At 43.3% G+C, this 14,210-nt stretch overlaps 3 non-coding genes across 3 annotated transcripts; all 3 read right to left on the bottom strand.

The window, feature by feature from the left end:
* Positions 1–9,541: 9,541 nt before the first annotated feature.
* On the bottom strand, positions 9,542–9,630 carry trnay-gua (transfer RNA tyrosine (anticodon GUA)). The gene is given in 2 exon segments: positions 9,542–9,577; positions 9,594–9,630. It is a non-coding gene; the product is annotated as a tRNA-Tyr (tRNA).
* A 1,822-nt stretch (positions 9,631–11,452) lies between these two features.
* On the bottom strand, positions 11,453–11,541 carry trnay-gua (transfer RNA tyrosine (anticodon GUA)). The gene is given in 2 exon segments: positions 11,453–11,488; positions 11,505–11,541. It is a non-coding gene; the product is annotated as a tRNA-Tyr (tRNA).
* Positions 11,542–12,991: 1,450 nt separating this feature from the next.
* trnay-gua (transfer RNA tyrosine (anticodon GUA)) lies at positions 12,992–13,081 on the bottom strand. Its single transcript is given in 2 exon segments — positions 12,992–13,027; positions 13,045–13,081. It is a non-coding gene; the product is annotated as a tRNA-Tyr (tRNA).
* Between the last annotated feature and the right edge of the window lie 1,129 nt (positions 13,082–14,210).

Below are 14,210 nucleotides of genomic sequence, written 5' to 3'. Positions count from 1 at the left end.
CGAACTGTAGTCTTGATTCCATATTTCTTTTACTGACATCCTGAGCAGGTCATCCTATTCACAGGTTTAGTGACAGAAATAGTATATCCCATCAGATTTGCTCCTATGGGCTGGCTTTATGGTGACTATAAGCTTCATGCTCATTGTCACTGCTGAAAACATGATGATGGCAACCATAATATGAAACAAAGATGGCGTTTTTGACCACCGCTGACCACTAGAGAAATTTATGTTGTGCATTGGGGGACTTTTTAAGTTGTGGTACTCAAGAAGAAGAAGAAGAAGAAGAAGAAGAAAAAAAAACGTCTCTCGAAAACAAACATACTGCCTTTCTACTTCCTACTCCACACCTACAGCCCAGTACCTGGTAGGTTTTGTTTATGATAAAGCTATATTACTGAAGATTGCAACATATAACGTTTTTGCCGGTTTTAAGCTACACCTTTCTACACCAAAAAAAAACAACTTCCCAGGATCACACATGCTGCCTCCAAAATCATCCACTCCCCTACACACCTACACCCAACCTCTCAGACATGAATGACAGAGCCATCACACGCCTTGCACTCACAATAGTGAATGACACCAATCATCGCCTCAATTCATATTTCACGCTACTGCTGTTAGGTCATAGATACAGGACTCTGAAATGGAGAAGAGCTCACTTTGGCAGAAGTTTTACCCCTTCTGCCATAGCAGCACTAAACAAACTGCCTCACTGACCTAGCATAGAGCCAGATTCATCTGTGGGTGTGAGTGGATGTTATGTGTTTATGACATGAGGCACAAGATCATGGTTAAAAAAACGGGGCTTTATTCCTATATCAGACCAACCCATGAGAGCTGGGTTAAAAGAGAAAAATATAATAAATGAAATGTATGTCTTGATTTGACAACTCTTAATTCCCCAAAAGTAATACAATGGGTAGCATATTGAGCTGACCCGCCTGTTGCCCAATGACTGCTGGGATAGGTTTCAGCTTCCCACGACCCCAATTGGGATAAGCAGCTTGGATAATGGATGGATGGATGGACATTTATAGCATATGTAAATTATGGATTAAATATATCATAGAAAAACACAACGGTATAGAAATGAACTTAACTGACAATGTGAGGCAGTTACACTCCCACCAAATCACAAGTGATTTCATAGAACGACTTAGAAAGACAAACATACTGCATATAAAAACATGAATTTAAAAATATTAACTATAACATTGGACCAACTGATGAACTGGCAAAGAGAGAGAGGGTGTATAAGATACTGGAGTCTTCTTATGAGGCTGGAGGCACTGCACTTCTTGAGACAGGGTTGCTTGTTGAACCATCTTGATTATGGTCAGCTCTGCTTCCCTCCTTTCCTCGAAACTGGTGGCTTCACCGGACCTTGGCTTGAGGGCTTTGGTTTCCCTTGCACAGCGCTTGAGACTTGCGATAGCTTTCACCATTCTTTACCAGCCAGAGAACTTGTGTAGGCGATCTAACAGCGACCCCACTTCCGTTGTCTGGGCATCATGAACCTGGGCCTTTTTGAGCTCTGGTTCACTACTTGCAATCTCTCCCAGCTTGAGTACTCCACTTGGTAGCTCTTTCTACCAAAGAAACTCTGGGCCTGTGAACCAGTTAGAAACTCCAATTTGCTCTAGTATGAGACTTCTTGAGGTGTGATCTGCTGGATTCTCTTCTGAAGCCACACACCTCCATTATGCAGACTCTGTGCTTTGCTTGATGTGTGCCACAGTTTGCTACAAACACATGAAATCTTCTGGCTTCATTATTGATTTATCAAAGGACAAAGCTTGAATCAGTCTAGAAGAATTCTTGCAGGTAATCCGCTTCCAGTTCTTTCTTGAGCATGTCACTGATGCGGACAGCTACCACTGCTGCTGAAAGTTCGAGTCTTGGTATGGGTGTAACCATAGTGGGGGCGACTCTTGACTTTCCCATGACTAAGGAGCAGTGGACTTCATTAGATGCACTGACTGCTCTGAGGTACGAGCGCTCTCCTGACACACTGGCACCAGAGAAATGGTGGAGCTCTTAGTACTGGGCTTTGAAGCTTGATGGAATGTAGCACATCTTGATCTTCACACCAGCCAAGTTTTGCAGCTCTTGGAGCCAAAATTCCCACAGGGGTCAAAGGTCATCAGGTAAGGTGCCATCCCAACTGAGCTTATCACGACAAATCTGCTGTAGGATCTGCTTTCCCACCAGGATGAAGGGTGCCACAAATCCGAGTGGATCATATACTGAAGTGACCATAGACAAGACTTTTCGGGTTAGTCGATTTTCTTTGACGACTACTCTGAACTGGAACTCATCAGAAGCCACGCACCACTGTACACCAAATGTTCTTTCCATGTGTTGTTCACCCAGTGCCATGTCCAGGTCTTTAGCAGCTTCAGCACATTCTTCTTTGGGAATTGTGGCTAGGACTTCCTTGTTGTTGGAGATGAACTTGTGCTGCAAAGCTCTCTTGCTTCCGATTCACTAGCTGGATTGCTTGGCTTTTGGACGCTACACTTGTCAAGCCATCATCAACATAGAAGTTCCTCTGGATGAACTTGGTGGTGTCTTCACTGAAGCGTCCTCATTCTTCAGTCACGAGGTGGTGGAGTCCATAGTTGGCGCAGCCAGGTGATGAAGTTGCACCAAACAGGTGGACTTTCACTTGATAGATGGAAGGTTGGGCTTCAAGATTTCCATTCTCCCACCACAGAAATCTTAGGTAATCTTGGTCTTCTGCCTTCACATAGAACTGGTGGAACATGTGTTCTATGTCACACATGATCGCCACAGGACGTCTTCAAAAATGACACAGGACTCCCACCAAGGTGTTTGTCAACTCTGGACCAGTAAGCAGATGGTCATTCAAGGATGTCTTTTGAAACTTTGCGGAACAATCAAAGGCAATGCATATCTTCCCAGGCTTTTGTGGATGGTGTGGGATGTACTATGCTGTAGCTTTGCAGATGTCCTTTTCTGGGACCCTTTCTGCATCTCCATGGGTCATGGTCTCGTCCAAGAAGGTCTTGTAGTCTTTGTGGTATTGCTCGTTTCTTCTCAGTGTCCTTTCTAGGCATCTGAGATGGTGGATGGCGCATACCTTGTTATCTGGTAAGTTGGGCCTTTCTTTCTTGAATGGCAGTGGCATTTCATAGTGACCATTGTCCTTGAGTCTGATGCCTTTTCCCATTTTTTGACAGGAACAGAAGATCCTCTTGAGAAATGTGGCTGTCCTCTGAAGCTCTTTTGACCAAGTCAGATTCCAGTCTTGATGACATCTGCAGGTAAGACTACTTCCTTGATGTGTGTTCTACAGACATAGTGCACTTCACTTGTGAGGACTGAAGTGGACTGAAGACCTGGCATCACTTGCTTCACGATGACCTGGCGACTTACTCCAATCGCATCTCCTTAGTCAAGACATGGGTTGCCATAGCCGACTACACTCCAGCCTAAGTCTGTTGTCTGTGCAAAGGGCTGATTTTCTTCACCAGATACCACCTGTCTTGGAATGAGAGCTTGAGGATAGTTGTAGCCAATTAGCAAGTTGACGTCACAGCTTTGCTGAGGAGCGATCTCATTTGTGATGTCTTCAAGATGAGGCCACGCCTTTGCAGTCTCTGGTGTGGGAATACGATCTGTTTGCAGGGATGAATTCTCTTGAGTAGGTCACTGGCAGAGGGATAATCTTGTCCAAGTGGAATCCTCTCACTTGTAGACCAGTCAGTTTCCGGCAGTACACGACTGTGTTCCTTGAAGCCATTGTGGAGAGATTTAGCTGAACTGGCTCATCTTTCATGTGGCGAACCTTTGCTGTTTCTTCGGGGATAAAGGTTGTGTTAACCAGGAATGCATACACAAGAACTTCATGATCTGGCTCACTTGTGGTTGACACCCATACCGGAATGACTGTGGACATATGAGTGTCTTTGACATTCTGGACGACTCTATTTGATGTTGCCTCACGTGATGCTCTTGCTGCCTATCTTGTGTGTGATCCATCTTCCTTTACCTTGACTTGTCACTATCTCTCGCTCCATCAGGCCTTGTTGACATCCTTTCTTCCTTGGTGCGATTATCATGGAGGCAAGTCGGATGTCCTTTCTCACATGTACTGCAGATCTTTCTGTTTTCACAGTCCTTTGAGTGATGGCCAGACTTCAGACAGCCGAAGCACAATTTCTTCTCTTGAACAAACTTGACTCGCTGCTGTGGTTATCTGTATGTTTCTGTGCATGTACTGGCTTTGAACACATTTCTTGTGGGACAATAAAGACTCTATCTATCTATATCTATATCTATCCATCTGGTCTACACCATGAGATTGAAGGTGAGTCACAGTAGATTTTCAAATTATGTAGAGGTTTGTTTTCACCCATCTGTGTTTTGACAGACATGTTCGTGTCACATTAGCACCCCTTTAATGCCTAGTTTCTAATAACTGAGCTTATTCTGTTTGGCTAACTTGCAAACATCTGTGACTAGGTCCACAACAAAATAGCCTTTTCTTAATAGATAGTTCTGGTGCAAGCCCTTGTGGTGCCTGCTCTTGTGGTGCAAGTCCTTCTAGTACAAGTCCTTCTGGTGTTAGTCGTGGTGTAAGCAGTAGTCTGAGTTGTTGTTCAAGAGACGATACTGTGATTCCGAGCAACACTCCAATATGCAAAAGGCGGAGGGAGAATGATGAGGCTGCCCAAGTAAGTTTACCTCATCAGTCGGTCATTACCCACTTACCTACTCGATATGCATGTTGCGGCTGGCTAGCCACCATGAGTAAAAAAAACAAACAAATGTGGGGGCGTCTGGGTGGCGTGGCGTTCTATGTTACCTAGGGCTTGGTCGGGCGTCCCTACAGGGCCGGGCCGTGTCTGCGAGTGGGAAGCCGGATGTGGGTATGTGTCCTGATCGCTGCACTAGCGCCTCCTCTGGTCGGTCAGGACGCCTGTTCGGGGGGGGGGGACTGGGGGGAATAGCTTGATCCTTCCATGTGCTACGTCCCCGTGGTGAAACTCCTCACTGTCAAGTGAAAAGAAGCGACTGGCGACTCCACATGTATCAGAGGAGGCATGTGATAGTCTGCAGCCCTCCCCGGATTGGCAGAGGGGGTGCAGCAGAGATCGGAACGGCTCGGAAGAGTGGGGTAATTGGCCAGATACAATTGGGGGGTGGGTGGAGAAGACCCCCCCCAAAAAAACCCAAAAACAAACAAATGTTGCTCGAGAGTTTCTTCAGAAGAGGTAGGGGAAATAAAAATTCTAACGATGATGATAATGCAGAAACAGCAGAGGCTGAGCCTGCAAAAAAAGAAACCTTCCTTCAAAAGGAAATACACGTCGTACCTAAAATATGGCTTTATTGCGACTGATGACTCCCATGTCATGACTCTTCTTGCAGAGAAACAAGCCTAGTGCTCCAACTGATTCAGTGGTATTGGTGAGTTACAACGTTTTTAATATAATCGTGTGAGGGAAATATGTGCTATGTGTTTAATAGCCAAACGTTAAAATGTTATGATGCTACTGATTTATAAACCTAATCTATATTCCGGTCGTGATTAACACCCCCCCCCCCGGTCCGCCGGCCGGTCCGCAAGAATATTGTTAACTGGTCCGCTGTGCAAAAATGGTTGGTGACCCCTGCTCTAGTAGTACAGTATTTTCAATTGAGTCACAAGATTAAACAGTGTCATCTAGTGGCCTTGGTTGAAATGCAGTGTGTGTCTGACAAAATTACATTATCGCTTTGGAATATAAATCGCAGGACCAGCCAGACAAGTAAAAACGAAACAGCGATTTATAGTCCCGGAAATACAGTACTTGCTGTTTTTACATGAGTCCTTGTTGTACCAGGCCTGGTAAGTATAGATTGTAGTTTGTTGTGTAACTCGGACAACTTTGTATAAAGACAGACGTTCATATAAACATGTTTGTTCCATATGATTTGCAGGTAGAACAAGACTTCAACCTCATGTTTGGTGTAGCTGCCCTCGATATTTTTAATAAAGACGAAACGTGGCGAGTCTCAACGGGTGCATTTATTGCTTCAAACACCACACAGGTACATTCTTGTCGAGCACCGTGAAAACTATAAAGAATAGAATGACAGTCATAACACAGATAGGCTAACTACTTCATAGCTTCACAAAATAATACACATTCAGAAGAAGGTACCATAAAAGAAAACATATGAGCAATAGTAGGCTATACTTAACGTAAAACATGACGTACCTCGCTCCGCTTATCACGGGTCTAGGAAAATCTTAGAGCGCCATCTTGAGACACATCTTGGAACAGCTAGCAACTTGCCAGAAACTGCAACTTGCTCTTCATCTCTTAACAGTCTTCTGGTCTACAACGTTTTAAACTGCAGTGCTTATCAACAGTTTCGAGTCAATTGTTGTTCAGTAATCATAAACATTTAGGCTAATTCTCGAGTTCTGCAGTGAACACTACGACCCTTTTCATGTTGTGATCTCACATGCACATGCCTTCACCTGAGCCACGTGCCAACGTGAACTTCCGCTAGTCGGACGACAAGGAAAACATTCTTCAAAATAAAAGTCCCCATACATAGGTATAGTTATTTCAAATTAAAAGTAGGTAAAAATCGACATTAGGGCTGCGGTCACTTACATTTGGTGAGGGTACCTCTGCAAAGTTTTTGGAGCAATGGCCCGCCGTCTTCAAGCAAAAAGTGATGTACATCAGAGCCACGGCCTTACAGCCATACCTGACGTTGCAGAGCTCATACACAACACAGTTTGAAGTTGATACAGGTGTGTGTGTGTGTGTGTGTGTGTGTGTGTGTGTGTGTAATGACTGGCTGACTTCAGCAGTTTTGTTCAAAAAGGAGAATCTTTAGTTTTCTTTCAACTTTCTCTGAATAGGCTATAAGGAATATAGCAGTGCACACTTTCCAGGAGGTTATCAAAAGTTTATTATTGCGGAATTGACTTGTCAAAGTTGGGTAATTAGAAAAGCACATTTACGTCATTTTGCTTTTTGTAAGGGAGTGGCAGTCCATAGGCTTCTAGTATGTAGTCAGCCATCTCCTGAAATTTCAATAGTTGGGGGCAAGACTAAAGACTAACCAGTGTTTAATTTGCTGGATTTTTATTGTCTTTTCAGGCTGGGACTGCAACATGTCGTTCGTTCTGCTTCTTCTCCATCTTTTGCCTCCAGTGGCCCAAGGTTGGAAGAAGCCAGGAAGTATGTCAGCCAGTCAAGCAGAAGGTCACATAATCCTTTTCAAGAGGCTACACACACATACATTTGAATGTATGACTATCATCTTAGGAAGGTGTCAAAGAACATAGCTTTATGTGGTTATTGACTGTAGCCTGGAGATTCTAAAGTGAACAAAGTTAGACCGAACAGTTCTGTAGTTACATGCTGACAATTAAACACTTTAAAACTAGTGTATTTTAGTATGAGATTTTAATGTGTTTGATTTTTATTGTCATTTATGGTGTCATTGGCTGGAACAAGTGTACAAGAACATTTGGAATTGATCACCCAGAGTCAACAATCCTATCTACTGTGCCTGGGGTCCAAGAGAAGTTGCATCAACTTGTACGTCATTGTGGTGGACAAATGTGCACTAGCTTGCAAGGCTGCCGGCTCACTTGGAGCATTTGATGAGCTCCTCAAAGCCCACACTGTGTTTGGGACGTCCTACTGTGAAGGTCTGGAGAACCTGTACACTTTCATTCATACTGCATACAACCTACAATATTGACACTAGCAAGACCAAAGAAAAACCCAGCGTTGCTGAACTGAGGGCTAGGATGTTGCACTAATTGTTGAACTATTTGTAAATGTTGTGGATTAAAATTGTTTATTTGATTGACCACAGACTGTTTAAGAACTTGTTTCCTACAAAGGGATTGTTGTCCAAACACCACGTTATGATACACTACCCTAGTTATATTTGTAAAATTGGGTCACTACTTCATAGCTTGTGTATTCAGTATGAAGGGAAACACAGTTTTTTTTTCAAAAACAGATAAAGAGCTTTAAAAACATTGCAAAAACTTTAGCTAAAAAAAAACATCAGAATCAGATTGCATACAATCTGATTCTGATGGGGTTTTTTTGTTTTGGCAGATGTTTAGTGATGATAAGCTGGACACTGGTCCAGGAAGAATATTGTCATTAGATGCAATGGAAGGAGGTGTGGAGATGGCAGATTCACTGGGGGTACTTGCTTGTACAGAGATCATGCATGTCAAATGGGTAAAATACCAAGAGTGTATCTATCGTCCTGGCCTAGGGGTTGTGTGGAAAGGTTGAGCTTTAGATGCCACACTTTTATCAAATATCTTTTTTTTTGTTAAAGATGACAGAGTTCTTTTGACTGCTTTTGCAATGGACAGAGTTCTGAAGAACACTTTCATGCTTATAAAGTTGCAAAGACCAGGGAAGGCCCTTGTGTATTACACGTGAAAGACCTGTTGTACTAGAGACCATTTGACCTACAAATGAAATATGGCACAGATGACTCAGACCTGTATGTTGTCCCATACTGTGCCTTGTTTTAAGTTACTTTATGTTTGATACATTTGTGTCATACATCCATTAGCCAAGCCGCTTATCCCAACTGGGGTCACAGGAAGTTGGAGCCTATCCCCGCAGTCATTGGGCAGCAGGTGGGAAGACATCCTGGACAGGCCGGCAGTCCATCACAGGGCCGACACATTCACACCTAGAGACAATTTAGTATGGCCGATTCACCTGACCTACATGTCTTTGGACTGTGGGACATTTGTGTCAATAAAAGGAAAATCCTGGAAGCAGCACTTTTGTGTCATGGGTTGCTTGTTTACACTTAAAATACACAGTAATAATAATCAGAGCAAACTCCAAGTTTAAAACCATGTTATTGACTAAACTGGATGTTAATCATTTTGGAGTTGAATTATGTATTAACCCGAACACGATTTAAAATGAAACCATGTGTTAACACTTTCTTTTTTTTTTTTTGTCCAAATGGGTTGATTAGTTTGGGTTGACCTGAGCTAGATATCACTGATGGCTGTAAACTGAACTGTCATTTTCTATTATCAATGCAAAAGTTCTCAACTTCTTCTTACCCCTTTTGAACATGATTGGTATTATTTGAGTCATTAATTTGTGCCTTATATTTTGCTGATGACTTTGTTTGCTTTTGTTGCTTTTATGTTTTTTTAAGCATGTTCAATAAATTGATTGATTGACCACCAGGAGAGTTAAATTTGCCTGAGTGTTAATTCAAATATGCACTGAAAGTGTATTCACACTAAGTAGAGTAAGAAACAACAGACATTTTACACTTGCTCAAGAGTAACTGTAACACTGTAGGGTGGCACCATATGTTACGTGACAGTGTTAAACAGAACTGGAAGTGTTAATTTAACCCTTCAAATTTTACTTTGATCCTTCTGCTGTTGTGTGACTATTAATCGATATGAGGCTAACCGCTAAATTGTGAGTATGTGGAAATATTTCAGGCCAATTTTCGTTGCGATTTGCCAAAATAAAAAAAAAGACAAGTCTCCTTCGAGCCGGATTCGAACCAGCGACCTAAGGATTTCCGCCGTAATGCCTCTACAGTCCTCCGCTCTACCAACTGAGCTATCGAAGGGACACTGCTGACAGGGACGAAAAGAGCTTTCTTCACCTGTACGTTTTGTAATTTATATACAGAATTTCAGATTTACACACAGTTAAAACAAACAAAACAAGGAGTCTGGCAGGTTAAACCGCCTGGGCCTACGTAATTTAGAGGGGGGAGACATTTCCTCCAAATTTCAGTTTGATTTGACTGCAAACCAGACCCAACACTACCATTTGCCTCATCCGTCAAAAAAGTCAGAACGATCGTAATTTTGAAGTCCAGTGAGAAAAGCCAAAATTTACCGTCCCCCCCCAAAACCCCCTGCGTTGTAATGTACAACTCATCAAGTGTGTGGTGCAGAAAACTTGATAACGGGAACGCTTATTTAACATCACATCCCTCTCCAGCTCAGTCGCTTCTCTGAGAGCTTGTCAATCATATTTAGAACGCCTCAGCTATTGCCCCCCTGCCTTCTGCCTCTGCACCAGCGACATGCTGCCCGAGAGTCCGGAGACCGCGACAGGCCACATTCTGGTCTAAATACACCATCTGTGTGGTATTTGCCCCCAGCCGGGGGCTGTACTGAGCTCCTGCGTGTTCTTTTGACTTCTTGGACTCCTTTGCTCCAATCCGGGGTGTATACTATCACCTCGGACCACGGTCCGGACCGAAGAGCCGAACCTTGCGCCAGTAGTGGTTGTGGTTGCTATAGTTACCAAGCCTCCCTTCCGGTCTGCCTGCGTCGCAGTCTGGGTTGTTCTTCCTGTTTCAACTAAATGGCCGCTGCCGCACGTTACCAACTGCGTTGTGTGATTCACTGATATCGTCTCTCATTACTGGCGTGGTGGTGGCAGCGCCTACCAGACTTACGTCCCGAGGACTGATATTTACCGAGCTAATTGGACCTACGAAAAAGGAGGTGGTCTCGGCCCGGATCAAACTGAACCATGGTTCCGCTCGTTTCTAGTGTGAATATATATATATATATATATATATATATATTGGATGGTTTGGACTTTCGAGCAAATTACAGAAAGTTCCGGCAGGCAACCGTCAGAACCGGAAAAGAAAAAAATGAGCCGCGGTAGCATAACGGAAATATGTTCCGACGATGTTATAAAAAGTCGACTAGAAAAACCTGATCAAAATGTTGACACTATTATTATTATAGAAGTTAGGAAAAGAGTAAGTTCTTTCATTTTTCTCCATGAATTCAAACGGGGGTAGAAGGCTACCCACCGAGTAGACAAGACGTATACGTCAGACGTCTACAAACCAATCAGTATGAAGTACAGGGAGACGCAAGGCACGTAGTGTTGACGACGGGACGTACACATGTCACGTAAGGTTCTTAAGTGGGCTCACGTAATTGGAGAATCGCAGCGTGAAACCAAAACTAATCGGATCAAATGTGCACAATGTAACAAAAATATGAACCTTGGTTCGGACTTTCAGGAGTGAAAGCGCCCGTAGTCCAAAAGTATGAACGTTTTCCTTCCCCCCAATCACTACACCAGGGGATTGCATTGATTAGTCTGTTCTCTGGGTAAAAGGTGTGCAACAAATCAGTGAAATCGCGCAGTGCAGACTGTGGGAAGGATGCGAACTGTGTACTGTGTGCCAATTGTGTTTAATCATGCTCAGTAATCCAGCTAAGGAAATTACAGAAAGTGTACATGACACATGATGGTTTATGTCTGCATTTGGAGAAAATGTGGGAATTGATACGTGTGCACGCACAGGCGTGGCCAGTTCGCAATTCAGACATGAGGAGCTGATACAGACGTGTTCATCAATCAACGCCTGGTATTCTTTTCAATGATCATGAAGAAATAAACAAAGAATTGTCTCCTTCGAGCCGGATTTGAACCAGCGACCTAAGGATTTCAGCTGTTTCATCTCTACAGTCCTCCGCTCTACCAACTGAGCTATCGAAGGGACATTCGTTAAACAAATACACTGGGATTCGACCGTATTTAAAGTTCAGTATTGCAAACATTTGTCTACAAGTATGGATATTTGCCATATCTTTGATATATATTTCCAAATAATGATTGTTATTGAAAATGATGAAATGTTTCACATGTTCATATGAAACTTGTTGCAAATGAATGCTTTCAGATTCGTGGCAACCTTGCTGCAACGGTCTGATTCCATAAACGTTACTAAGAAGGAGGTACACACGAGGACCACTCTGGGATTTGAGGGTGCTTCGCGCTTCTGTAATCAAAGCCAATAACAAGTGAAACCAAAGTAAAACCGTGCCAGAATAGCAGGTGTCTTGCTGCATGCTCAGCAATCCAGGTGTGAAAATCAAAGAAGGTTGCATCAGTTCATCTGGCTGCGTTTATTGACAGACACGTTTCATCACTCAACTAAGTGACATCTTCACTGAAGTTGATTCACATGATTCAACCTTCTTTGAATAGCAGGTGGTTTCTAAGGCTTATTGGGGTTTTGACCATTAGGTGGCGATGTTCCCACGTTACAGCAGCTGAAACTACACGACTAAAAACCTGAGTCGGTAATTTTGGGCAGCACTCACAAGGATTAAATCTGTGAAATCGTGCAGACAAGATCTTCTTTTAAAATTCATCGTTTAATATACAGACTGCACAACCAGAGTCTGACGGTCTGCTTCGTTTGACTTCTTGCCCATGTAGGAGTAGAAGTAAATGAGGGTGCAGGGTATATACTGAACAAGCAACCACTCAGATTACAAACAGTAAACATGAAACTTCTGCTCAGTAAAGCTGAGGGTCAAACAATTATAAAGAGACAAATGCAAAAAGTATGGCAAGAATACTGGGACATAAACAATACAAGTAGACATCTTTATGACATTTAGAAATATGTTGGGCCGGGAAGAAAAATGTGCAGGAACAGAAAGGAAGAGGGAGTGATTGCCCGTCTCAGGATAGGACACAACACACTTCATGAAGTACACAAACACCCAACCTGTAGACGCACACACCGTGGTCATCCTGAATCTGTCTGCCCACGCAGTTCCAGTTGGGCAGGTGGTGATAATGCGCCTGCAAGCTTTTTGTCATAGGCAGCCATGTGTCATGGCAAAAAAGAGGAGATAGGTTTTCCTTCCCACCAATCACTACACTAGGCTACTCCACTGATTAGTCTGTTCTCTTTGGTTAAAAGGTGTGCACCAATCAGTGGAATTACCTTGTGTAGAGATTGGTGGGAAGGAAAACATGTATCAACTTTGGGACTGTTCGTCACAAGGTTGACTATGACTGCATTTGTAGAAAACGAGGAAATGTAAACTTCAGCTTGTAACTCAGACTTGAGAAGCTGACACAATGTGTCCATCAATCTCAACAGTGCCTGGTATTCTTTTCAATGATCATGAGGAAATAAACAAAGAATTGTCTCCTTCGAGCCGGATTTGAACCAGCGACCTAAGGATTTCAGCTTGCTTCATCTCTACAGTCCTCCGCTCTACCAACTGAGCTATCGAAGGGACATTCGTTAAAGAAATACACTGGGATTCGACTGCATTTAAAGTTGAGTTACTGCAAACGTGTCCAGAAGTATGGAAATTCGCTATATTTTTGGTATATATTGCTGATTAATGATTGTTATTCAAAATGTTGAAATGAGGTACCACATGTTGCAAATGACTGTTTTCAGATTCGTGGCAAGCTTGATGCAAAGATCTGATTCCATAAAAGTTACAAAGAAGGAGGTGCACACGAGGAGCACTCAGGATTTTGAGGGTGCCTTGCACTTCTATAATCAAAGCCAAAATACTGAAATCAAAGAAAAACTTGCACCTGAATATCAAGTGGTTTCTTTCAGGCTCATTGGGGTTTTGACCCCTGGGTGGCAATGTTCCCACATTAGAGCAGCTAAAACTATACATCCAAAGTTGAGTCAAGTCAAGTCAATCTCATTTGTATAGGCCAATATCACGAATTGGGCAGCACTCCATCCATCCATCCATTATCCGAACCGCTTATCCTGCTCAGTGTCGCTGGAGCCTATCCCAGCATTGATTCGGCGGGAGGTGGGCCCTGGACAGGCCGCAGGTCCACCACAAGGCACACACACACATTAACACCTAGGGACAATTTAGCATAGCTGGTTCAACTGACCTCCATGTCTTTGGACTGTGGGAGTAAACCCACGCAGACACGGAGAGAACATGCAAACTCCACACAGAGGACGACACGGGACAGCCTCCAAGGTTGGACTACCCCGGGACACAAACCGATGACCTTCTTGCTGTGAGGCGACCGGGCTAACCACTGCGCCACTGTGCCGCCGCCAAGTGTTAGCTTTTACAAGCAAATTCTATCCAAAGGACAGAACTGTTAAGTGCTCATGACTTATGAGCATAGTTTCAATAATGCAGGGAAATAAGTAGGCTACTTTAACTAAGCTGGTGATCAGCTAACAGCATTCCATTGCTGTACAGTTTATATGGGCAGCACTCACAAGAATTACATCTGTAAAACTGTGGAGACAAGATCTTCTTTTTGAAATCCATCGTTTAATATAAAGACTGCAGAATCAAGGTCTGATGGTCTGCTTCATTTGGGTTCCTGCTTATGTAGGGGTAGAAGTAAATGAGGGCGCTGATATACTGG

Source organism: Lampris incognitus, chromosome 6, assembly GCF_029633865.1.
Source record: "Lampris incognitus isolate fLamInc1 chromosome 6, fLamInc1.hap2, whole genome shotgun sequence".
Classification (NCBI taxonomy): domain Eukaryota; kingdom Metazoa; phylum Chordata; class Actinopteri; order Lampriformes; family Lampridae; genus Lampris; species Lampris incognitus.
This window is presented reverse-complemented; position numbering and strand designations above follow the sequence as displayed.